Genomic DNA, 26,161 nt, shown 5'->3' with positions numbered 1-26,161 from the left:
GATCACTAGCCATGACTGCCCACTACAGCTCTCAGTCCCCTGAGAGAAAGAAACCCATTCAATGTGCAATGAGTGGAAAAAACACATACTTCATCAAATCTAAAAACGATTCCTACAAATTCTACTAAAACTAAGAAACTAACCACTACTCCTAACTTGAACAAATAAACACAAATCTCCAGAGATCGCCCCCCTCGCCTATAGGGGGCATTCAATCCCAACCTTACGGCCATCCTGGCACCTTCCAGTAAGGCCGCGCCCCAAACCCAAGCAATGGAAAAAAAACATGTTATTTACACTTCTGCAAGTTAACAATAGACACCCACTCCCCCCTCCATATCTCAACCCCACACATCTTAACATCAAAGAAGTAACCATCCCTCACCAAGAAAAACAGAACAGTAAAATAACAGATAACTACCAAACGGATATAATATCAAACAAATCAGATTTTACACCAAAGCAATACTAAGCCTACAAAGGCCTGAGCACACAAAGGGAAAAGAACAAAGACAGAGAAGATAAGAAAATATTATGCTATTGTCCATGCAAATCCTTTCCTCTTTTCCCCTCGGTCCAAGTCTCAGTGAGTTCAGTGAGTTCAAAAATTACTTTGCTCTTTCCGCTGACTCAAAGTTGTAGATAGACACCCCCATAATTAAAACATAATACTGCCGGGTACTTCAGAGAATATATAATATTTACGTCTCTTAACTTTTTTCTTTACATCATCAAAAATCTTCCTTTTCTTAATTATGGTCCCAGGGAAGTCTTGAAAAAACATTATCCTTGAACTTTTATAAACCAGAGCCTATGGATCTCTTCCCAGTCTTCTGGATGTTTCTATTATTAACTGCTTTTCTTTATAGTGCTGGAGTCACATTAGGAACGGACAGGGATGCTGATCCGACCCAGACCTGCGCATCGCAATCCAGTGGGCCCGCTCTACATTCACCTGGCCCAACTCGATTTCCAGTCCAGAATTCCAGATTTTCGAGGTCATCTACTTGTTTCAGCAAGGCCAGAACCTGGCCTTCCAAGATTTGGAGCCGTCCCTTGGAGTTTTCCGTTGCAATCTCCAAGGCTGCAGTCCTTTGCTCAACTGCTACCACACGCCGATCCAACACCCGGATCTCCTGCTGAGGTTTTTTCAGCATGGCAGTAATCAGTTCCAGCGCTGTTTCATGAATAGACGCTGCTGCTCCACCAAACTTAAAGGCGCTGCCAAGGGAGTCGAAGCAGCAGCTGTGGGTATGCCCGAAACAGTAGGGGAGTGGCCTGCTGGCTCCTTTTCCTTTAAAATGTCTTAATTTTGACTCCAGAGCCTCCAAATCCTAATTTAAAGGGTTCTAGGTGCTCTACCTGCTTTACACTAAAACTTTTCATCAGGGCTGGCTAATAGTGGGGGGATGGGGGTTAGAAGCCCACATTGCCTGGGGTATGGCACAGAGCCCAACACAGCAGATTGCAGCCATCTTGAATCTTGCTTAACACCTTCTTAATCGCCTTGTATACCTGTGAAGCAAATTTCAAAGAATTATGTCCCTGAACCCCTAGGTCTGTCTGTTCTACAATACCACCCAGGGCCCTACCATTAATTGTATAAGTCTTGTCATTGTTTGTATTATCAAAATGCAATATCTCACATTTACCCAACTTAAACTCAATCAGCCACTCCTCATTGAACCAATTGATCCTGTGGTAGATATTTGGAAAATTAATTGACATAGACATCAGAGAATTTAGTCAGTAGCATCAGTTTCTGTGAATACAGCCAGCCATACAGATCTGTAGAAAGGTCATTGGTGGCAAAGAGAAAGCTAATTTCATTTGATTATAACATGCCTTTGTCAAGAAAAAATGAATTTTTACAATGTGTCAATTAACAATGAACAGACTGATATTACAAATCCAATCAAAGGCTAAAGGCCTATGTTGAAGTTTTGTCTCTCATTTTACAAGAATCCTAAGAGCCTGCTGATCCAAATTTTAAAATAACAACAAATAAATAGTCCTGAAAGCAGCTCCAAAGGGCTCTAAGACGAAAATACAGTTTAAAAGCAGTGTCCAGACCTCAGTCAGTTCTGCACCCAATCTTTCTCTAAATTGATACAAAATATAACAGAAGCCCATATGACAACATCACTCTTTATTTGTACAAACACCACCAATTGGCTGAAACCTGAAACCACATGTCTGCAATTCTTAAACCACAAGTCTGCAAATTCTCAAAGTAGCAATTTTAAAGAAGCAAGGCCAATGAAACATTAGTTTTAAAGGCACCACGGCCAGTGGAGCAGCAACCTTAAATTATACTGGCTTAAAGTACTGTCTGATGTTTTAAGGCTGAATCATGAATAGCAGAAAACTTATTGTGGATTGGACTAATGACCCTTTTATTGGATTGCAACAATTCAAAGGATGGATCGGCAGGAATCAGCAGGAATCGTGCCAGAAGACTGGAGGATAGCAAATGTTGTTCCCTTGTCTAAGAAGGGGAGTCGAGACAACCCTGGTAATTATAGGCCCATGAGCCTTACTTTGGTTGTGGGTAAAGTGTTGGATAAAGTTATAAGAGATTGGAATTATAATCATCTGGAAAGGAATAATTTGATTAGGGATAGTCAACATGGTTTTGTGAAGACACGGTCGTGCCTCACAAACCTTAGTCAGTTCTTTCAGAAGGTGACCAAACAGGTGGATGAAGGTAAAGTGATTGATGTATATATGGACTTCAGTAAGGCATTTGATAAGGTTTCACATGGTAGGCTATTGCACAAAGTACGGAGTTTCAGGCTTGAAGGTGATTTAGCAGTTTGGATCAGAAATTGGCTAGCTGAAAGATGACAGAGGGTAGTGGTTGATGGGAAATGTTCATCCTGGAGCTCAGTTACCAGTAGTGTGCAGCAAGGATCTGTTTTGGAGTCACTGCTGTTTGTAATTTTTATAGATGACCTGGATGTGGGCACAGAAGGATGGGTTAGTAAATTTGCGGATGACACTAAGGTAGGCAGAATTGTGGATAGTGCCGAAGGATGGTATGGGTGACAGAGGGACATATGTAAGATGCAGAGCTGAGCTGAGAAGTGGCAAATGGAATTTAATGTGGAAAAATGTGAGGTTGTTCACTTCAGAAGAAGTAACAGGAATGCAGAGTATTGGGCTAATGGTAAAATTCTTGGTAGTGTATATGAACAAAAAGATCTCAGTGTCCAGGTGCATAAATCCCTGAAATTTGCCACCCAGGTTGATAGGGTTGTTAAGAAGGCATATGATGTGCTGGCATTTATTGGCAGAGGGATTAGTTTCGGAACAACAAGGTCATGCTTCAGCTGTACAAGTCACTGATAAGGCTGCACCTGGAGTATTGCATACAGATCTGGTCACCGCATTATTGGAAGAATGTAGAAGCTTTGTAAAGGGTTCAGAGGAGATTTACTGGGATGTTGGGAAAATCTGACAAGGAAAGGTTGAGGGAACTGAGGCTGTTTTTGTTGAAGAGAAGAAGGTTGAGAGGATTGAGATGTATGAGATAATCATTGGGTTAGATATGGTGGACAATGAGAGCTTTTTTTCCTCAGATGGTGAAGGCTAACATGAGGAGACATAGCTTTAAATAGAGGGGTGATGGATTTAGGACAGATATCAGGGGTAGTATCTTTACTTAGGGAGTAGTAGAGGCATGGAATGGCCTGGCTGCAAGAGTAGTAGACTCGCTGATGTTAAAGGCATTTTAATAGGCATTAGATATACATATGGATAATAATGGATCGGTGTAGGTTAGATGGCATCAGATTAATTTCACAGGTCGGCACAACATTGAGGACTAAAAGGTCTGTACTGTGCTGTAACGTTCTATGTTCTATGTATGGATGCAGTTCTATTTTACACATCAAGTGACAGATGGTTCTGGGAAAACATCTCTAAAGTTCTTGATTGCCATGATCGAGGAGAGGACTCACAGGACTAACACATCTAGTCTTTTTTGGGTACAATCAGAAAGATTTCAAAAATATCTGGAAAGTTCTTGAAGACCAGCTCAAGGCAAGTATTAACTTCAAGATGAGCAGAATCCAACACAGTCATATAAACAGCAACCTCAAGAATCTCTTGACCTGTTTGTTGGAAGATGATGCAGCAAAGGTCATGAGTGTGACTTTCCCTTTACTGTACACCAATTACAGTCTTTCAGAAGGAGATTTTGGGCAAGAGAAAGGACTACATTATTGTCACATTATGTGAGGAGAGACAACAACAATTACATGCTTTAGATGTAGGCAACATCATAGCTACGATCAGTGCACAAAATCAACAAGATCTGTAACAGACATAGTTTGACAGCTTCTTGTGGTATCTGTAAAACACATTGGTACCAAGGAACATTGGGCATGCATGTGCAGGAAATCTGGTTCCAAATGCCGAGCCAGATGCTGGACGAAAGCACCAGAGACCAACAAGATGGTAGAACAGGCTACAAGGAAAATGTTTGAAAAGTGCACAAACACAAACATAAACACATCAGTGAGGTTCAGAGTTAACCAAACAAAATGCATGTTACAGAAGTTGACCAACCTTTGTCTACTGTTTACCTCACAATCCATGCCAACAGTATAAGACAATCAGCAGCTTTGATAACTGTTCATATCATACAGTACATCCTTAAAAGGCAGAAGAACACATACTATTGATGCAGGAGCTAGTGCCGGCTTATTACCATTACCCGTTCTGAAAGGCATGTACCTCAGCCAGTGGTGCTGCCTACACAAGACCATTTCTCAGCATATAACAAATCACCAATTCCTTGCATTGGCAGAATCCACTGCAGTGCCATAATCAACTCATCTTGTGTTCCTGGAATCTTATGCCTAGTAGATATCAGCAGTCCAAAAGAACTACCAGTATGCAGATAACTTGATATAAAACTAAACAATGAAATTTGAATCACATTCATGGAGGTGAAATTGACCACAAAGCACATGGTTGAGGTTAGTGATCAGCAATAATATTGGTCATGAGACAGAAGCCTGATACCCTGATGATTACAACTGACAGGCTAAACAGATTACCCAGAGTCTGGATTAGAGTGGTGCTGGAAAAGCACAGCAGGTCAGGCAGCATCCGAGGAGCAGGAAAATCGACGTTTCGGGCAAAAGCCCTTCATCAGGAAGATTCTTGATGAAGGGCTTTTGCCCAAAACATCGATTTTCCTGCTCCTCGGATGCTGCCTGATCTGTTGTGCTTTTCCAGCACCACTCTCATCTGATTTCCAGCATCTGCAGTCCTCATTTTTGCCTAAACAGATTATCCAATCCACGGAAAGAACAAAATAATCCTCTTGATCTACGTGTTGATGCTGTGAAGCTGAAGACTAGGAAGTTGAAGATGTTTTCAAGGTTGATCTGTTACACTGTGATGCAATCAGCAACTGCCAAAGAGAAGCAACTACAAAGCAGCAACAGATCATCGTCCAAAGATGGCCTGACCCTATTGATGAAGTATCTGAGAATATTAGGTACATTTTGCCATAGATAGACAAACTTTAATATCGCACCAGGTCACTTTTAAGGGCAAACTTGTCCTAATACGAAAAACATTTCAATACATCACATTCATGTTAGATCAGAGACACATGGGTTTTGAATGGACATGATGTGAATCTATATGCTAGCCTTGGATGAATCTGGATGTTTACTGGCTCATGCATGCCTGTGATGTACAGTACGTCAAATATATCAACCCGAGGAGTAGAGGGAACCTCTACATCCACACAATGTTCCTTCCTCTCCTTGGACAAAATGGCCACACTACTCTTGTGGAAAATCTTCTCTTATCCCTCATAATAAAAGGAAATAGAATATTATGGGAAATATCTTGCCTAATGCTAAGTTTTTTTTATTGTAGATCAATGTGTTCTGGAACATGTCCAGGAAAAGTAGGACTTGAACTTAGATCTTCTGGCCTAGAGGTAGGAAAACCATTATACCACAAGATCCTGAAATCAAAACATCAGATTACAGCTGAGGACGGTGTTTCAAGTAATGTCATTATCCTCCAATTGACAACAGTGACTATGTTCATTTTCAGCTTCGAAAATTGCTTCCTCTTGTGACTGTGCATAGCAGTTAATCCTAATATTAATCCTCTGATTTCAATATGCTGTAATGAGAGTGGCAGTGCAATAGGTTTACGTCATAAGATTCACAAAAGCCTGTGTCTTTTGACATCCCCAACAGGTTTATGTTGTATATTTGGAAAATTCTGCATATGCACACTTTGTGAAATGCTCCGCCAGTAAAAAAAAATGGCAGCGCCCAAATAAGCACAATCAGTATTAGCAAACAGGACTGACTGACATCACGGGCAGTAGTGGCAGGGGTACTGTACATGTGTGTTTAGCACATGCATACTGAGAACATTTTTGGAGTATCAGTAGATATTCTTTTGACAAAGTCAATGACTGAAGAATCTGTTTTTTTCATGCAAAGCAACAGTTCCTTTTCCTACCAGTGGATGTCAGTATTGCCCTGATGAGTCTATCTGGTAAATAGAATTTGAAGAAACACTTCTATTTTTTATATTTTTGAAATTTTCCAGTAAAGATTAGAGGGGATATTTAAAAGTCCCAACAAATATCGACATTGAATGTAATACCAAAAAGTGGACACAGTCTATCCAATTGCAGTGAAGTATGAAATATCAATATTTGTTGGGGCTTTTAAATGTTGCTTCTAATTTTTATTGGAAAACTTGTGTGTTTAAGGAGAATTAAAAAGTTATGATCAGAAGCTCTGTTAGCTCCTTCTTAAATTTCTCAGTAGCATCTTGCAATTTTTTTCTTGAGTTCTGCTAATTTTGCTCAAACCTATTTGTCTTCTGAAGTTACCTCCAATTCTTGATTTAAATCCTTCCCTGGCATAACTATATTCTCACATCCAATATCATTTGTTTAAATCTATAAAAATAACTGTGGAGAAAGAAAAAGTTCACATTTTGAGACGAGATTGCCTTTGCCAAATCTTTATTTTCAACTCCCCAAAACATTTGCCTTATACCTTGAGACTGTCCTTATATATTGCTGGATCTAATACTGTCATGCGGTCCCCTTCAACGTTTGGTAAAGTCATTCTATTTGTCTGTGGGCATTTGATTTTTGGCACAACTATTTCTGAGCTGAGGAATGTATTTGTTTTATACTTTAAATCAAAAGTTAAGATTTCCATCTGCTGGTGTGTTGGATTGTTTATGGACTTTTCTGCTTTGTCAATTTGAGCCATATCTTTTTATATCTTCCAGTTTCTGGTCTAGTGAAGTACATCCTCATCCCCTGTATGCTTTTTCGCCATCTTTTTGTCCGAATTAACTAAGTTATGTTCTAGTCACTGCTTCTTATATTCTCGCCCACGACAATTCTCCTCCAGCTTTACAATCCATGAGACTATTAGCCAGAGGAGAAGTAGTAGTTCATTCAGCCCAATCTGCTCTGCCACTCAATGAAATCATGGCTGCTCTGATCATTTGTAATTCCACTTTCCTGCCTTTTCCCTATAATCCTTCTTTCCCTTACTGAATAAAAATCTATCTCAGTCTTGAATATATTTAGTACTCAGCCTTGACTGTCCTCTGTTGTAAAGAATTCCACAGATTCACTGTCCTCTGACAGAAAAAGTTCTTCTTCATCTCTGCCCTAACTGAGAGACCCATTACTCTGAGGTTGTGCCATCTGGTCCCAGACTGTCCATAAGACTATAAGACCACAAAGAATATGAACAGGAATAGGTCAGTTAGCTTCTCAAACGTGCTACCCCATTCAATAGGATCATGGCTGATCTAACATTCCTCATGTCCACTATACCGCCTTTTCCCCATAACCCTTGATTCCCTATTGATTAAGGATCTATCTATCTCAGCCTTAAATATATACGAGGACTCTGTGGCAAGGAGTTGCAAAGGCTCATAACCCTCTGAAAGAAGAAATTTCTCCTCAATTCTGTCTTAAATAGGTGCCCCTTTGTTCTGAGATAAAGTTGTCTGGTCCTCGACTCTCCCATGAGGGTAACATCCTCTCAGCATTTACCCAGTCAAGCCTCTTAAGAATCCTATGTATTTCAATGTGGTAACCTCTCATTATTCTAAACTCCAGTGACTAGAGCCTCAACCTGCTTAATCTCTGCTCATAAGACAATCCTTCCATATTACGAATCATCCTAATGAATATTTTCTGAACTCCAATAAAATAATATACTTTCTTAAATGAGGGAACCAAAATTGTTCACAGTACTGCTCGTGGATGGCACAGTGGCTCAGTGGTTAGCACTGCTGCCTCACAGCACCAGGGACCTGGGTTTGATTTCAGCCTCGGGCAACTGCTTGTGGGGAGTTTGCACCTTCTCCCTGTGTCTGTGTGGGTTTCCTCCGGGTGCTCCGATTTCCTCCCACAGTCCAAAGATGTGCAGATCAGGTGAATTGGCCATGCTAAATTGTCCATTGTGTTAGGTGCATTAGTCAGAGGGAAATAGGTCTGGGTGGGTTACCCTTCGGAGGGTCAGTGTGGACTTGTTGGGCCGAAGGGCCTGTTTCCACACTGAAGGGAATCTAATCTAATCTGATCTACTCGAGGAGTGGTCTCACCAGCACCTTGTACAATTGCAGCAAGACTTCCCTGCTCTTAAATTCCAATCCCCTTGTAATAAGGGCCAACATTCCATTTGCCTTCCTGATTACCTGCTGCACCTATATGCTAGCTTTCTGTGTTTCATATACAAAAACTCCAAATCCCTTTGTATTGCAGCCTTCTGCAGTTTTTCTACATTTAAATAATACCCTGTTATTTTGTTCTTCCTTCCGAAATGAACAATTTTCCAACATTATCTTCCATTTGCCGATTTTTTTGCTCTCTAATGTCACCTACCAATGTCTCATTGTAAACTTTCACAAGCTTCCTTTCCTCCTATTTTTGTGAAGTCTGCAAATTTGGCGACAGTATATCACTTCTTTTCTCCAAGTCATTAAGATATGTTGGAAACAGTTCCGGTCCCAACACTGGTTCACTGTGGAACTCCATGGTTCACCAATCTGAAAAAGAATCCCTTGTTCCCACTCACTATTTCCTGTCCATCTCTATCCATGCCAATGTACTACCTACAATGCCTTGGCCTCCTATCTAATGACTTAACCTTTTCTGAGGTACCTTGTCAATTGTCATCTGGAAGTCCAAATATGGTCCCATCCATCCATTCTGATTGAGACTTCCTCGTAAAACTCTAATTTTCAGTGAGACATGATTTTCCTTTCATGAAGCCATAGTGACTCTCTTTGATTAGCCACAAGGAGAAACAACCTTTCCATATCTACCCTGTCAAGCCCCTCATTAAGGTTATCTCTCATTCTTCTAAACTATGGAAGCCACTGGTTCTTGGTCACCAACCTGGTAAAGAATCTCTGAGTATAGTCCTAACCAATAATATCTCTCCTGATTAGACAATCTTTTTTACCTGGTATCAATTGAATGAACCTTCTCTGGACTACCACCAATGCAAATGTATCTTTCATTAGATAAGGGGACCAACACTGTTATAGCGGTGATCTATTGAGTGCTTTGCGTATTTTTAGCTAGATTTCCTATTTTTATACTCATTCAGTTAGAAATAAAAGCCAACATCCCATCTTCCTTCCCTATTCTTCACTGAACCTTGATGCTATGCTGAGATTTATACACAAAAAATTTAGAGTCTCTGTGCTGCAGCTTTCTGCAGTCTTTCTCCATTTAAATAATAATCCCACTCTTCTACTGTTTCTGCCAAAGTATGTAACTCCAAAATTTCCCACATTATATTCCAATTTTTAAGCTTTTACCTACTCACTTAACCTGTCAATATCCTTCAGCAAACCTTTGGATTATCCTCACCACTTTGTCTTCCAACTTATTTTTGTGTCATTTACAAATTTGGCTATAGTACATTTACTTTCTTCACCCAAGTAATTAATATATGTTGTAAATAATTGTGACTGAGGCACTGATCCCTGTGGCATTCCACTAGTTCCAGGTTGCCACACTGAAAATGTCCCTTTATCTCTGTCTTCTACGAATTAGTCAATCCTTTATCCATACGTATATGCTACTCCCAACACCATGGGCTCTTATCTTTTCGTAACCTTATGTGCAGTACCTTATCAAATGCCTTCTGCAATTCCAAATATGTTACATCAACTGCTTCCCTTTTCTATATCATACTTATTACCTCTTCAAAGAATTCTAGTATTCTTGCCAATTCTAGTATTCTTGCCAAATATTCTTTTATAAGGCAAGATTTCTCCTTCATGAAGGCGTCCTGACTCTGCTTGATAATAAAATGTATTCCTAAAATCTCTGCTATTCCATCTTCTGAGAACTCTGCTTATCTCCAACTCTGACCTTATGTCCATCCCACATTTCCTTATCTTTGATGGGTGTATTTTAACTGTCCAGGCCTGAACCTCCCATAAATCTTTCTGCCTCTTTACCTCTTTAAGGCCCTTATTAAAATCTTTCTGCGTCAGTCTGTTTCTTTGGCTCAGTTTCAGTTTTGATTCTGATTACATTCCTGTGAAGCATCTCGCCATTTTAAAAGCACACGTTATTGTTAAGTTTCCACTCTACCCTTTTCTGGCCTTTTACACTGATCTGGTGTTTTACAGCTCAAGACTATTGTCTTTCTATTCAGTTCAAATTCATCTTGCCTTAACTTGCACATTTGCCAGAGAGGAAATAAATACTCAATCATAGTAATGTTTAATCAATCCTGTTCTTTAACCATGGCAAAAATAAAAAAACACAACCATACACAGTAACTCGTACTGATTAAGGGGAAAAAAAGAAGTGAATAAAAGGATCTCTTTGGAATCATACAGGATAGAAAAAGGCCATTTGATCTATTCTGCCTGTACTGACTCTTTGAAATTAGTCCAATTAGTTCCAAACCCATCCTTTCTCCCCAGTGTTCTTCAAATCTTTCCTTTACAAATGTATGCTTGATTCCTTGTTGAAAGTTATGATTGAATCTGTTTCCACCATCTTATTATCTGGTGCATTCCTGATCCTAACAGCTCACTCTGTGAAAAAAAAATCACCTTATTTCCCCTCTGTCTTTTTTGACAATAACTTTAAATTTGTTTCCAATGTTTATTGACCCTCCTTCAAGTTTCTCTTTCCTTACTCCAACAAAATATCAACAAAATCTTGCACACCCCATTAAACCTTCCCTTAACCTTCACTGTTAAGTAGACCAATTCCAGTTTCTCTAATCTCTTGACATAACTGGTCTGTCAACCCTGTGATAATCACATGATTTCACAAAGTTTACTTCCATAACTTCCGTGAAGGTATGCCTAAAAATAGATTACAGTTTTCTTCACAAAACAGTACTAAGATGTAGCAGAATTTTCTAAGAGTCAGAAATGAAAAGGTTCATCTCTATTTTATGCAAAAGCAATATTTGACTGATGTGTTATTCACACTTCAGATTTTCCGATTAAGGTGTCAAAACGTCAGATATCAATATGTGGTTTAGTTTTCAAACATAACATTGTTTGTGAATCAGTTTACTTGGAGCTAATTGGACAAAGGACAATTGTTTTCAAAAAGACACAAGCACTTTTTCTACATTTACTTCAGAAACTTAAATGCTGAACTGTGGATAGATCACTTCAAAGCGGTTTTGAATAGTGCTTAAAATAGTTGAAAGCAGAACTTTTGCAGCTGACTTATTGAGTACTATGCTGTGCTCTTGAGCCATAAAAAAAGGCTAAAGATCCAGCCAGGTTCATTCCTATTGTTAACTAACTCATTTCAACCCGGAGTGATGTTAAAGGTTTTAGAATTCACTTCAAAATTCAAAAGGAAAAAAGAACTGGCCATGCTTTTGATCCTGATCACTGCATAGTGATCCTTTTTGGTGATACATGTTTAGATATTGATCAAAAGTATTTAAGTTTGTTATTGTATTTTCTTCAAGAAAAATGTACTTAGCTCCTCTGTCCTGTGAAGTATTGCAACAACTTCAAACTCTCTTATCTCTTAAACATGTTTTTCAATTGCCAAATCCACATTCATTTTCCTTACATGTTTAAATCCCTACAATCAGGTTTCACTTCCTGTCACAATGTCAAAATGGTTCCAACCTAAGGTAAAAGTTGTACTTTATGTAACTTTGGTGTACTACATTCTCCCTAGTAATCATGTCATGCTCTGTACATGATCTTTGACACAGTGAAACACACCATCTTCCTTCATTGCCTTCTGTTCATTGTCCAAATTATTGAGATTGTGTTTATTTAGTTCCACTCTTATGTACTCAATAATCATCTCCAACAATAGCTTCTTTCCTTCTCACCAACGTGACCTGCAGAACAACAATTAATTCCATTCATATAGCATCTTTAAGCCTTTTAGGTAGTAAAAGATCCTGAAGTACTTCACAAGAGTGTTACCATATAAAACTTGACATCTAGTCACAAATTGGAAACATTAGACCAGATCAGCCAAAGTGTGGTTTAAGAGGTGAGTGTTTATGGAGAATCTTAGGGGAAGAAGGAGATGAAGAGAAGCAAAATGGATCAGGGAGAGAATTACAGATTTAGAATCTTCAGCAGTTGAAGATGGAGTGATTGAAATTGGGATTCTCTGGAGACCAGAACTGGAGGAATGCCAGTATCTCAGAGGATTGTAGGTTTGGAAGAGGTTGCAAAGATAGGAAAGGGTGAAACATGGAGAGATTTGAAAACAATATTGATTTGAAATTTAGTTGTTGTTTGACTTGGATTCAGTATTGACCCGTAAGTACAGAGTTGATGCGTGAATGGAAATTGGTATGAGCTAGGACACATGCAGCAAAGTTTTAATTATCATAGGTTTACAGAAGGTAGAAAGTGGGAGCAAGGCCAAATGTAATGAAGTCTAGAGGTAGTAAAGACAGAACCATCTACAGAAGTACTCTTGGCCATCTCCACTTCCTCATCTGTGAGCTGAGATTGGGCAACATCATTCGCAAAATGGTTCTGCTTCCTTACATGTGCTGACAACATCAATGTTTATTGTTGCTGCTGATGCTGTGGTTTCAGATTGCTGGTTCAATCTCCAATCTGATGGCTGCAATTTCCTCTGGCTAGACATTGAGCGGCATAAAAGCTTCATTTTCAGCCCGTCATTAAATTCATCCCTCTCTCCAGCCATTGTTTTGATATTGCATTCAGAGCTGAATTTCTGACCCCTTTTAGTCTTGGTAAGACTATAAGACCATAAGACATAGGAGCGGAAGTAAGGCCATTTGGCCCATCGCCATTCAATCATGGCTGACGGGCATTTCAAATCCACTTACCCGCATTCTCCCCGTAGCCCTTAATTCCTTGTTACATCAAGAATTTATCAATTTCTGCCTTGAAGACATTTAGCGTCCCAGCCTCCACTGCACTCTGCGGCAATGAATTCCACAGGCCCACCACTCTCTGGCTGAAGAAATGTCTCCACATTTCTGTTCTGAATTTACCCCCTCTAATTCTAAAGCTGTGTCCACGGGTCCTAGTCTCCTCGCCTAACGGAAACAATTTCCTAGTGTCCACCCTCTCCCAGCCATGTATTATCGTAAGTTTCTATTAGATCTCCCCTTAATCTTCTAAACTCCAATGAATACAATCCCAGGATCCTCAGCCGTTCCTCATATGTTAGACCTACCATTCCAGGGATCATCCATGTGAATCATCCGTGTGACTACTATCTAATTCCATCTCTATAACATCAGCCATCTTTGGTCTTGCCCCATCTGTTTCTGCTGAAATCATCATCTGTACATTTTTTATCTTCAAATTCAATCCATTAGATGACTTCCTTAACTCCATCCATCAGGATTCCTGTTACTGACCTACATTCAGTGATCTATGCTGTGCAATTATCAGTGTGTGGATATTGGGTGTGGAGAAGATCAGGGCCAGATATATTGAATAATGCATCAAAACAAAATGACTTTAACCAGAGTTGTCATTTGTATAATTCATAACAGGCAGTGGAATTAAATCTGAACATCAGCTTTTAAGAAATGAGGGGAGATCTAGGAAGCAAAATAACCCACAGAAACATTTATTTTGGCTTTGATCCTCTCACAGTAGGACAAGAATTGACCCAATTGACTAGACTTTTTACTAAAATAACACAAGGAAGATAAAGAAAAGAAAATGCAGCCGAAACAAAGAGTGAGTATACAGAAACAATTAAAGTTGACATGGAAATTGAAAGCATAAAATAGCTGAGTGACAGCATGTCAAGATGAAAGAAAAAGAAAAGTGTATTCAAGAAGAAAAAAGGCTATCAGAATAAAGTAAAAAAATCAAACCAATAAATAAATGATTGTCATAATGAATGTAAAAGTAAACGTGAGAAGTTGTTGGTGTCATCAGACAGGAGATAACTTTGGGTGCTGCATTTCAATTTACATTGAACTCTACAATGCCATACATTGTCTGTGGGTAACAAAATGCAAACTAAAGGGAAATTCCACAGCTTAAGAATTTACAGTGACTCAGCATTCCAGGTCAGGTCTGCTCACTAACCTGAGATAAAAGCTTGAGCCTGAAATACATACCATAAAAGAAAACCTCTAATTCATGTAATACAGTGGACAAGAGGCAAACGTGCTTAGATTGTATTCATGAAAATTTCCTGCAACTCTATGTGTCCAATTTAACAAGAAAGAATGCACTGTAGAACCTGATTACTGGAAATGAGATGGCCAAGTAGATCAAGTAGGTGAACATTTAGGCAACAATGATCATTGTATATTGTTGGTTAAGGATGATAGCAAAGGACAGTAGGTAATCCAGAGTAAGAATAGGTAACAAGTGTTCTCTGACTTCCATGGGGCAAGAATTGAGTTGGATTAGAAGGAATGGAACAAAAGGGTGATAGGAAAATCTGTAGGATATCTTCACAAAGGCAATGATTTGGATACAGTGAAGGTATATGCTTTCAAATGACAAACAAATCCAGGGTTCTCTGGGTGAAAAAGGAGATAGGTATTAAAATAAAGAGGTGTGCTTATGACAGGCCTGAGAGTGCAGTGCTAGAAAAGCACAGCAGGTGAGGCAGCATCCGAGGAGCAGGAGAATCGACATTTTGGGCTTAAGCCCTTCATTTTTTTTGGCATTCCTGATGAAGGGCTTATGACCGAAACATCGATTCTCCTGCCCCTTGGTTGCTGCCTGACCTGCTGTGCTTTTCCAGCACTACACTCTCGACTCTGAGCTCCATCACCTGCAGTCCTCACTTACTTCTGCTTATGACAGGTGTAAGGCATGAAATATAATTACGAACAAAGAGGAATACAGAAGATTCAGTGGGGCGGTGAGAAAGTATATTTGAAAACTAAATGGGTATTATCAGCCAACTTAAGGGGGTATCCAAAAGTCTTAAATCGACATAACAATAATAAAAAGGTAATAAAAGGAAGAGTATGGCCAATTATGGACCAGAAACAAAATTTACACTGGAAGGCAAGAGGCACAGCTAGTATTTAAACCAATTTTTTGCATCTGTCTTTACCAAGGAGGCAGAAGCTACCCAGGCTCTGGGAACAAAGGAGGAGCAGAAGGGTTGATAAGAAATTGATAAGAAAGAAGAATTAGTTCAGCTATTGATCCTTAAAATTGGCAATAGGCATCGGGACCAAATGCGATACATCCCAGGTTATTGTAGAAAGTGTGAGTGGAAATTGCTTGGCCAGGGCCATAATCTTTCAGTCTTTCCAAAACTTAGAGAAGGTGCCAAATGTCTGGAGAATTGCAGGCAAAAAATGTCATAAAGATAAACCCAGCAAACAGACCAGTCAGTTTAACTTCCCTGGTGGGAAATCTTCTAGAAACAATTATTCAGAATAGGATTTGTAGTCACATGGAAAAAGGTGACTTGTTTCAGAAAACCTGGCATGAATTTTTAAAAGGAGGTATCTGTTTGACTAACCTATTCATGTATTTTGAAGAGGTAATAGAAAGGTCAATAGGGGTAATGAGTTTGATGTGGTGTACATGGACTTTAAATGGCATTTGTTACAATAACACACAACAGAATTGTGAGAAGTTATAATTCATGGCATAAAAAGGAAAAGAACAATATATTTACAAAATTGGCTGAGTAATAGGAAACAGAAAGTGTGGTCAATGGATATTTTCTAGGCTGGAGAAAGGTTTGTAAATGAGTTCTCCAGGAGATGAAATTGAGAGCCTTGCTTTTCCATTTATATATATGATATATATGATATAGACCTTTGTGGGCAGGGGACAATTTCCAATGTTTGCAAATGATATGAAACTTTTAAGCATTAGGCTTAGGGTTAGGGAGGACTTCATAGAACCTCGAAAAGACATAGATGAGTTTGTGGAGTAGGCAGATAGGTGACAAATAAAGTGCAAAGTATCCAAGTATCAGGTGATGCATTTTGTGAGGAGGAACATGGACAATGTAAAATAGGAGTGCAACACTTAAGGGGACATTGTGTATCATCAGAGCACTGCATCACAGGAAAGATGTGACTGCATTGGAGAGAGTGCAGAAGAGACTTACAAAAATGGTTCCAGGGATGAGAAACTTTTGTTATGAGATATCATACATGCTAATTAGTATGATTGGCTTGTGATGTGTTAACGTTTGGAAGTTACTGCTGCGCATAGGCCTCAAAGTTTAGCACGCTAATAAAAAAAATTAGAGGGAGTATTGATTGGGACTGTCCTCTTAGGAAATGTTCGAATTATGAGAGGTCTGCACAGAGTAGATAAGGAAAATCTGTTCCCCTTGTAAAAGTATTGAAAATGAGAAGGCACAGATTTAAAGTGATTTGCAAAAGAAGCAAATGTGATGTGTGGAAATAGATTTTTACACAATAACTGGTTCAGGTCTTGAATGCACTTCCTGCAAGTGTGACGAAGGCAGAGTAAACAGAAGCATCCAAGAGAGAATTCAATGATTATTTGATTAGAAACAATTTGCAAGGAAATTGGGAAAGGCAGGTAAATGCTACTGTCATAATACTGTTGAAAAGTGTGGTGCCGGAAAAGCATAGCAGGTCAGGCAATATCTGAGAAGCAGGAGAGTCGACGTTTCGGGCATAAGCTGTTCTCCAGCATCTGCAGTCCTCACTTTCTCACTGTCCTAATACTCACTGGGGAACTGGGGCAGATACAATGGGCCAATTAGACTTTTATCACTTCTATGACTCTTCTATGATTCAGGTATACAAGATCAGTTGGAGCAGTGTGCATTATTTCCAAGTTCAACTGCTTTTTCATTATAACCAGTTGTGATACAGATATCAGTTGAGGGATAAATGGTGAGCAACAGCTCCCTTTTCTTCTTCAAAATAATGCCATTGGATTTTCTTCAACCACTTGAAAGAGTTGATAGGACCTCATTTTATGATCTCAGACCAAAAGCTATTCATAGTGATTTTGCTGGCATGTTGTTGCACTTAATTAGGAATTCTCTCAATCAACTGGCATAGCTTCAGCAAAGATCTATGAAAATCCCCAAAAAAAGGTTTAAACAGAATTTGTTTTGCAGGAATTGGATACACTTTAATTGCTAGAACCATTTGCCTTCAGCCTGTGATAATGAAGGACAAAGTGCTTGTAATACAAATTCATTTTTTTCTCATTTTTTCTATCATTTACCTTGGCAGCAGTTTCCTTTAACTTAATCACCAAACCTATTAAAAACCAGTCACAGTTAAAATGCATTTCCCCCCAGTTTCCTGTAGAGACTTATTTCTGTCTCTTGCAAAGCAACTGATGTCATGGGACAGTTCTGAGGCCAAAGAAGCATGACCCTAGGCTCCCTCTTTTCTATTTCAGCTAGATAGAATAAGCCAGTCCGTCAAATGAGGTTTGACACATTTCTGTACAAATTGGCGGAAGTGGACACCACAATCCCATGGGGACGTATTCGAGCCCATACATAACACAGCCAGAATTCTGAAAGCTATCCACTTTTGTTTTACATATTCAAGATTAGCCACCTTACACAGGGTTCAAAGTAACCCAATGATTTGGAGGGGAGCCCTGACATCTACCCTCAACCCAGAAAAGGTGCTGCTGTCCCTAGTAATCTGGATCAAGAGGACCACTGGAATCAATTCAATCAGGCTTTTTAAATGATCAACTGGAAGGAGACAGGTCACAGACAGACAATGCCATACTGCATCGCTATGTATATGATAGTCAGTTACTTTTCAATGTAGCTAGAATTCTATTAAAATCCAGGAAAATGCTGCAATTGCTTCAGTTATATTTCATGCACAGAGCCTAATAACAAGCTAAAGTGAACTAAGTGGAGTAGAATTTTTCTTTAATTGATGGGTTCTGGGCACCACTAGTAATTATTGCCCATTCCTAGTTGTCTTTGAGAAGATGGTGAAGAGCTGCCTCTTCAACTACTGTGATCTTTGGGCTGGAGCTACTTGCAATGCTGTTAGGGGTGGAATTTCAGGAGTTTGAGCCTGTGACAGTGAAGGAATGGTAATGCAATTCAAAGTTTGGATGGCGTATGGCTTGAAGGGGACCTTGCAAGTATTGGTGTTCCTCTGCATCTGCTGTCCTTGTCCTTTTAGGTAGAGTGTGCAGTTTGGAAAATGCTGTTGAAAGAGCTTTAGTGAATTGCGTGGTATATCTTTTAGATGGTACGCACTGCTGCCAAAGTGTGTCATGGTGAAGGAAGTAGATATTCAAAGTGTTAGATGGAACTCCAATCAATTGGGGTCCTTTGACCTGGATGAAATCAAGCTTCCTGAGTGTTGTTGAAGCTGCATTCATCCAGGTAAGAGAAAAGTATTCCAATCACATTTCAGGTAGTTACCACTCTTCTGATGGCATATCAGGTCTCAATACCAGATCTATATTTAACAAATGATGCAGCATTCATTTCAATAGTATCTTGTACAATCTATGGAGTAGCTCGTGAATATAGGCAGCCTTAAGTGAGAAGTACCACACCCATTTGAAAATAGTTCATTGCCTCATTGATTTAAAGTTTTCTTAGCTCAGACCGAGCTGAATGTTCCTTTGTCAATAGGGTTGAAATCTCCCTTTTTGCACACACTCTCTTTCTTCCCACTTCTTGCAACCTGAGCTTGCCCATAAGTGAATATTGGGATATGTGTGGAATCTCCCATTCCACTGAGTTGTGATTTGATGTGACTGTAAAGCTGAGATCTGATCTGTTGGTTGTGGCTAGGATTTGCTCTCTCAATTATACACTGCTTAGGTTGCTTGGTTTGCAAGTTGACCTATTTTGTGTCTTCAACAGATCAGCATCTCAGACTGATGTTGCTCCTGGAATGCCTTCCTGCATTCTTCATTGAACTGTGGTTGACTCGCGGGTAATGGTAGAGCAGGAAATATGTGGGGCCATGAGGTTACAGCTTGTGAATGAATACAATCCTGCTGCTGCTGATGGACAATAGTGCTTCATGGATAGCCAGGACTGAGCTGTTAGATCTGAAATCTCTCTCATTTAACACAATGATCTTGCCTGTCCTACCAGCACTGTCATGGGTAGATGTAGCTACAGCAGGCAGCTTGTTGAGGATGAGGTCAAGTATGTTTTTCTCTCTGCTGGTTCTCGTGCCACTTGTTGTAGACCCAGTCTAGTATCTATGTCCCCTAGCACCCAGCCCATTCAGCCACTAGTGATACTACCAAGTCTCAGCTGGTAATGACATTAAATTTGCCTACCCTGAGTACATTGTTTGTGCTGGTCACCCTCAATGCATCCTCCACATTGTGTTCACCATGGGAAAGAACTGATTTATAAGTTAAGAGAGTTGATGGTAATCAGTAAGTGATAGTTTTGTTTATTTTTGACCTGATGCCATAAACTTTCAAGAGACCTGGAGTCAACGTTGAGCACTTCTAGGGCAATTGCATCCCGACTATACACCATTGTTTCTCCACCAATGGTTGGTATGTCCTGTCTCTTTTGGTGGGTGATGATGGTGTTGTCTGGGACATTGTGTGTAAAGTATGATTTTGAGAAAGTGACTATGTCAGGCTGTTGCTTGAATAGACTGAAGACAGTTCTACTAATTTTGGCCACAAGCCCAATATGTTACAAAAGGGCATTTTATAGAGACAACAGGGCTATGTGCTGTTATCATTTCTGTTCCACTGGTCAATGCTGGTGGTTCATCCAGTTTCATTCCTTTTGTCAGACTCTGTAACAGCTAGATGCAGTACACTGAATGACTTGCTAGGCCATTTCATGGAGCATTTAAGAGGCAACCACGTTGCTATCAATATGGAGTAACATGCAAGTCAGAACAGAAGAAAATGGAAGAGGATATTAGCAACAACGTTTTTTTTAAATGACAACTGATCATATTTTCATGATCACCATTAGACTAACTTTTTAATTCCATATTTATTAAGTAAATTCAAATTTCACCGTCTTCAGTGGTGAGATTCAAACCATTCTCCCCAGAACATTAGCCTGGGTCTCTAGATTATTAATCCAGTGACAATCTATTATGCAACGGCCTCTCTAAATTACAGTGAATGATCTGAACTTTGAAAGATGGGTTAGACCAGTTTATTCTGAGGACAGTTTACCAAGAAATACTCATTGTAAGCCTACCAACTCACAGTTATTCCAAATACACTTAGTCACACCCTGCTTCCTGCAAGAACTCCATTCCATTCTCCTAGTTTTTCCATCATTGTGTTACCTGTACTGATGATGAACCTTCAATTTCAGCACTTCCAATATGTCTTCCTTTTTCTTTCAACAAGGATTCCTTTCCACTATGATTGTTGTCATGGTTCAACCCTTTTCTTCTAGGTATGCTCTCACCCTCCCCTTCCAGAATAATGATAAGGTTCCCACACCCTCATCCTCCATTCCACCTGCCTGCATATTTAGCGGAACATCCTCTGTCAATTCCACCACCTTTAATGTGACTATCATTAACACATCTTCCCTGTCTTCCCCTTTCAACATTCTGATGGCACTGCACTCCCTATGGTATTCTGATCCACTTCTTGATCACTCCCATTAACCCCCTTCCCTTCCCATAGTGCCTTTTCCTATGAGTGTAGGAAATGCAATGACTCTCCTTTTGTCTTGTTTCTCCTCACCATCCAAATTCTAATTTTTTAATAAATTTTTTAAGAAACTTTTTCAAATCTTTTACAGAACATCTATATACAAAAAAGAACAATACCAAAATACAGAAAGATAGAGGCATTACAAACAACAATGTCATATCACGATGCTATTAATAATAAACTACCTACTGTTCTACCAGAACAAACCTAACTTAAACTAAACTACAAACAAATTAAATAAAAATTAAATTAAACTGAATTCTAATTAACTTAAATTATATCACATTACTTTATTCTATTTCACTCACCACACCTCCATTAAGGCTCCCATCCCTGGAAGTACCAGTCTTTGTAACCCATATTCTTTTCCCCCAGCCTCTCCCTCCCAGGATCCCATGGGAGGGGATTTACAAAGGGCCACCAAGTCTTGTGGTGCACCATATTTGTGAGGTAGTCTTGGGGAAGATGCTCCATCACTAACTTATGCTGCCTAATAAGACCTGGGGTTTTTCTAACATCCAATTCATTAAAATGTTCTTCCTTGCACAGTGGGTAAGAATGTTGTTACACAATCTCTTCCTGTGTTACCCCAGACAGTGCAAATTTGGCAACCCCAGAAGAAGAAATACCAGATCCACTTTAACTTCAATCCCTAGGATGTCCTTTAGCTCCACACACACAGACCAAGTCCTGAACTACGAAAGCAACCACCCCAATACACACAAACGAAGTTGCATCAAGACACTATTCAAAAGGGCCACAACACACTGCAGTACACCAGAACTGCAAAAAGAGAGGAAGACAGCTAACGATCCGTATCCATGAACATCAACTAGCCACGAAACAACATGACCAGCTATCCCTAGTAGCCACACACACAGATGACAAGCAACATGAATTCGACTGGGACAACACTACCATTATAGGGCAAGCCAAACAAAGAACAGCCAGGGAATTCCTAGAAGCATGGCACTCATCCACAAACTCCATCAACAAACACATCGACCTGGATCCAATATACCGGCCACTACAACGGACAGCTGAAACTGACAACCGGAAGCGGCAGGGACAGGCCACTATAAATGCCGGAAGAAACACCACAGAGGCTTCACAGGAGGCTCCCAAGCACTGAGGATGTCACCTAGACAGGGGACAAAACGTTTGCAACAAAAACTTCCAGCTCGGCGAACAGAACCACAGCAGCTCCCTTTCTATAGCACTCCAGTATCTCTGGATCTTACAACATGACCAATAGTAGTGTTTGGGAGTGCCTATACTAATTTTACATTTGGGACACCCTAGTGATACTCCTCTCTTGAACTTATCGAGCCTCTTTGGCGCCATATGAGCCCTGTGTAAAATCTTCAATTGCATGGCCTGCGCTTTGTTACATACTGAAACTTTCCTTACATTTTCCCAAATATCATCCCATTCTTCCAATGAAATATCATCTCCTATCTCCCCATTCCACGTCTGACAGAATCCCTCTATGTCCCCTAAGGCACGTCCCTTCTGTAAATGATACAAAATACTAACTGAAAGAGCACCCGTACACGGGAGCATTCTTTTCTCCAAGTCTGACTTGTAAAACTTAGCCAGGAGTATGGTCTTCCTCTGTATATAATTCCTTATCTGAAAGAACTGGGAATGGTCCCTACTAGACAATCCATATTTCTGACTTAGCTGACTAAATAACATCAAGACCTCCCCTTGAATAAATCTTCCAAACGAGAGATTCCCTTATTCTTCCATGACTTAAAGCCGGAGTCCATTGCCTCAGGTTTAAATCCTTGGGCTCCCGCCAATGGGGTAGGTAGCGAGGTCTTAAGTCAATTGCCCTCGTCTTGCCTCGTTATCCTCCTGGCTTTCACCGTATTTAAAATGATTGGATTCTTACACTGCTCGGTCACGGATTTCATCTTATCCGTGAATAATAGATTACCAAGGGAACATCTCGAATGTGAGGCTTCAACGTCAAGCTAAATCGACTCCAAATCTCCTTCTCCCCCACCCCTCCCGTACCCAGTCACCCACATATGCTAACAAAGCATTTACTTGATATCTCTTCAAGTCCAGAAGGTCCACGCACCACCACCCCCACCCCCGTCCGCACCCCATGGGAGCTGAGATTTTGTAAATTTAATTAGTGGGCACCTGCGACACCAAATAAAGGACCCTAGCCAACCATTCAGCCTCTGTAACAGTCGTCTGGCTAGCAACAATGGGAGCATTCTCATGGGGTATAACAGGCAAGGAAGAACATTCACTTTAATCAGGGCAATTTGGCCTAACCATGATAATGGTAATCCCTCCCACCACTGCAGGTCCTGTTTATCCTCTCCAGTAATTGTGCATAAGTTAGCTATATACAGCTGGTGGAAGGCAGGGGTAATAAAAATTCCTAAATATAAAAGACCTTTTGATGACCATCTAAATGGGAACTGCATTCCATCCTTCACATCAGGAATCTCCACTAATCCCCCCACCAGCATGGCTTCCAATTTCGTGAAGTTGATCCTGTATCCCGCAGAACTGCCAAATAGATTGTTTGAATCAATCTAGGAACAGACTTCTCCCGATTGGCCAAGAACAAAAGGACGTCGTCAACATATAGGGTGATCTTATGCTCCACCATTCCCACCCCTGGCATCAGTATTTCAGGATCCCTCCTGATAGCCTCAGCTAGCAGCTCAATTGCCAAGGTAAATAACAGTGGTGAAAGTGGACTTCCCTGTCGACTACCTCTCCCAATACTAAAGCTATCTGATTTAGTGCCGTTTGTGATAATTGCCACCTTAGGATCATGACACAATACCACCACCCATCTGGCAAAGGCTTCCCCCAGATCAAAGCACTGTAGGGCCATTCTATTCAGTCAAACATCTCCTGTGTCTAGGGAGACCACAAAACCCGAGATCAATCTTTGCTGGCATACCTGCACTAAGTCCAGTACCCTCCAGATATTGTTGAAGGAGCTACGGCCCTGAACAAAACTCATCTGATCTTCTTTTATAATACGGGGCAGGACCTTTTCCAAACTCTTGGATAGAATTTTAAAATCTGCATTCAACAGATTGGTCTGTATGAAGCACATTTTTTGGGGTCTTTCCCCTTCTTTAAAATGAGGGAAATATTTGCCTCCATAAGAGGGAGCGGCAGACAATCCCGTGCATATGAATAGCTATACATCCCCAGAAGTGGCTCCACCAACACATTTATGAAATTCTTATAGAATTCACTTGGAAATCCATCTGGCCCCGGTGCTTTGCCACCCTGGAGATGCCTTATTGCTTCCTGCACCTCCTGTACTCTCATATGCGCATTCAACAGGGAAGCCTGTTCCGTGTTTATACTGGAGAGGTCCAGGTTCTCAAAAAAGATTACCTTCTCGCTACACCATGTTCACCTCCCTCTGACTGATATAGCTCTGCAAAGTATTCCTAAATTTAACATTGATCCTCTTCAACTCACTGGTAACCGTGCCAGTCTTCTCTCTAACAGACATAATATATTGGGAAGCATTTTTGTTTCTAGCCAGATATCTATCTGGCTTATCTCCAAATTTAAATAATCTTTGTTTAGCAAAGGAAACCTCTTTTTTTTGCCACCTGTCTGTGCAATGAGTCGAGAGCCGCCCAGAGGGCCATGACCCGCTACAGCTTGACCAAAGAGGGCCTATTATAATATGCTTCCTCAGCTATCTGCAGCCGGGTCTGCAGCATCTGTTGTTGCTCCTCCCTCTGCCTCCTTGTAGTTATTGAGTATGAAATAATCAGGCCTCGTTAATTTCCCTAAGTGGCCTCCCAAAGTTTTGCTGGATTACTGGCTGAACCAGAGTTGATACTCCAGAAAGCCCTGAACTTTCTTTTGATGTACTCAACGAATTTGCTATCCCTTTACAGGAATGGGTCAATGCGTCAGTGTCATGCATCCATTCCACCACCCTTGATTTTAACATCTAAGTACACTGGCGCACGGTCCGAGACAGCTATATTCCCAATTTTGCACGCTAACGTTCTGTCCAAACAATCCGATGGCATAAAAAAATGTCAATTCGCATGTGGCACTTGTGGGTTGGAATAGAAAGTAAAATCTCTTCCAATAGGGTGGAGGTGCCTCCACACATCCACTAATCTCAACTCCTCGCACATATCTACCAACTGCTTAGATTGGGTGAGTGTGCCTGCCAGGCCCCTTGGCACCCTGTCAACCTCGGGATCTATTAAGTAATTTAAATCCCTTCCTATGATCGTGCAGCGCACCCAAGACTCATTAATTTAGCAACTGCATCAATTAGAAATTTAAGAGGGTGCACCGGGGGACAATACACATTCAGGATGCCATACTCTTCTCAATGTATTAGAGTTTTAAGAATGATGAACCGTCTATGTTCTTACTTAATTTGCTCAGTTACCAGGAAAGGGAGGTTCCTTCTTACCAATATAGCCACTCCTCTACTCTTGGAGCTAAAGGAGGAGGAAAATGCTGCAGTTTCAAGAGTTTCTTATCCGTTAAATGTGTCGCTTTTAGCAGGGCGATGTCCACCCTTTCCTTCCCAAGGCTTGACAACACCTTTTTTTTAAATGCAGGAGTGGCTCCCTTTCACATTCTAAGTGCACCACATGAACAAATCACTAGCCATGGTCATCCAGGGCAGCCCGTGGTTTCCCAAGAAGAGGAAGCTTATCTGAGGCGTGATGAGCGACGAAGACATTACCTCTATAAAGTCTAAAAACTACTCCTATAAAAATGACTACAACTAAAAAGTTAACAACTAAATTTATAGAACATAGAACATAGAACAATACAGCACAGAACAGGCCCTTCGGCCCACGATGTTGTGCCAAACATTTGTCCTAGCTTAAGCACCTATCCATGTACCTATCCAATTGCCGCTTAAAGGTCACCAATGATTCTGATTCTGCCACTCCCACAAGCAGCGCATTCCATGCCCCCACCACTCTCTGGGTAAAGAACCTACCCCTGACATCCCCCCCATACCTTCCACCCTTCACCTTAAATATATGTCCCCTTGTAACACTCTGTTGCA

The 26,161-nt window shown here is 40.4% G+C and overlaps 1 protein-coding gene across 1 annotated transcript in view; it reads left to right on the top strand.

The window, feature by feature from the left end:
• Positions 1-888: 888 nt before the first annotated feature.
• LOC122551256 (signal transducer and activator of transcription 4-like) overlaps positions 889-26,161 on the top strand; it is a 143,341-nt gene continuing 118,068 nt past the window's right edge. The window contains exons 1-2 of the mRNA XM_043692874.1: positions 889-1,251; positions 5,902-5,965. The gene's annotated coding sequence lies outside the window, so the exon portion shown is untranslated. The remainder of the gene's footprint in view (positions 1,252-5,901; positions 5,966-26,161) is intronic.

This window comes from Chiloscyllium plagiosum, chromosome 7 (genome assembly GCF_004010195.1).
Source record: "Chiloscyllium plagiosum isolate BGI_BamShark_2017 chromosome 7, ASM401019v2, whole genome shotgun sequence".
NCBI lineage: Eukaryota > Metazoa > Chordata > Chondrichthyes > Orectolobiformes > Hemiscylliidae > Chiloscyllium > Chiloscyllium plagiosum.
Note: the sequence above shows the minus strand (reverse complement) of the source record. Positions and strands in the feature narration are given on the sequence as shown.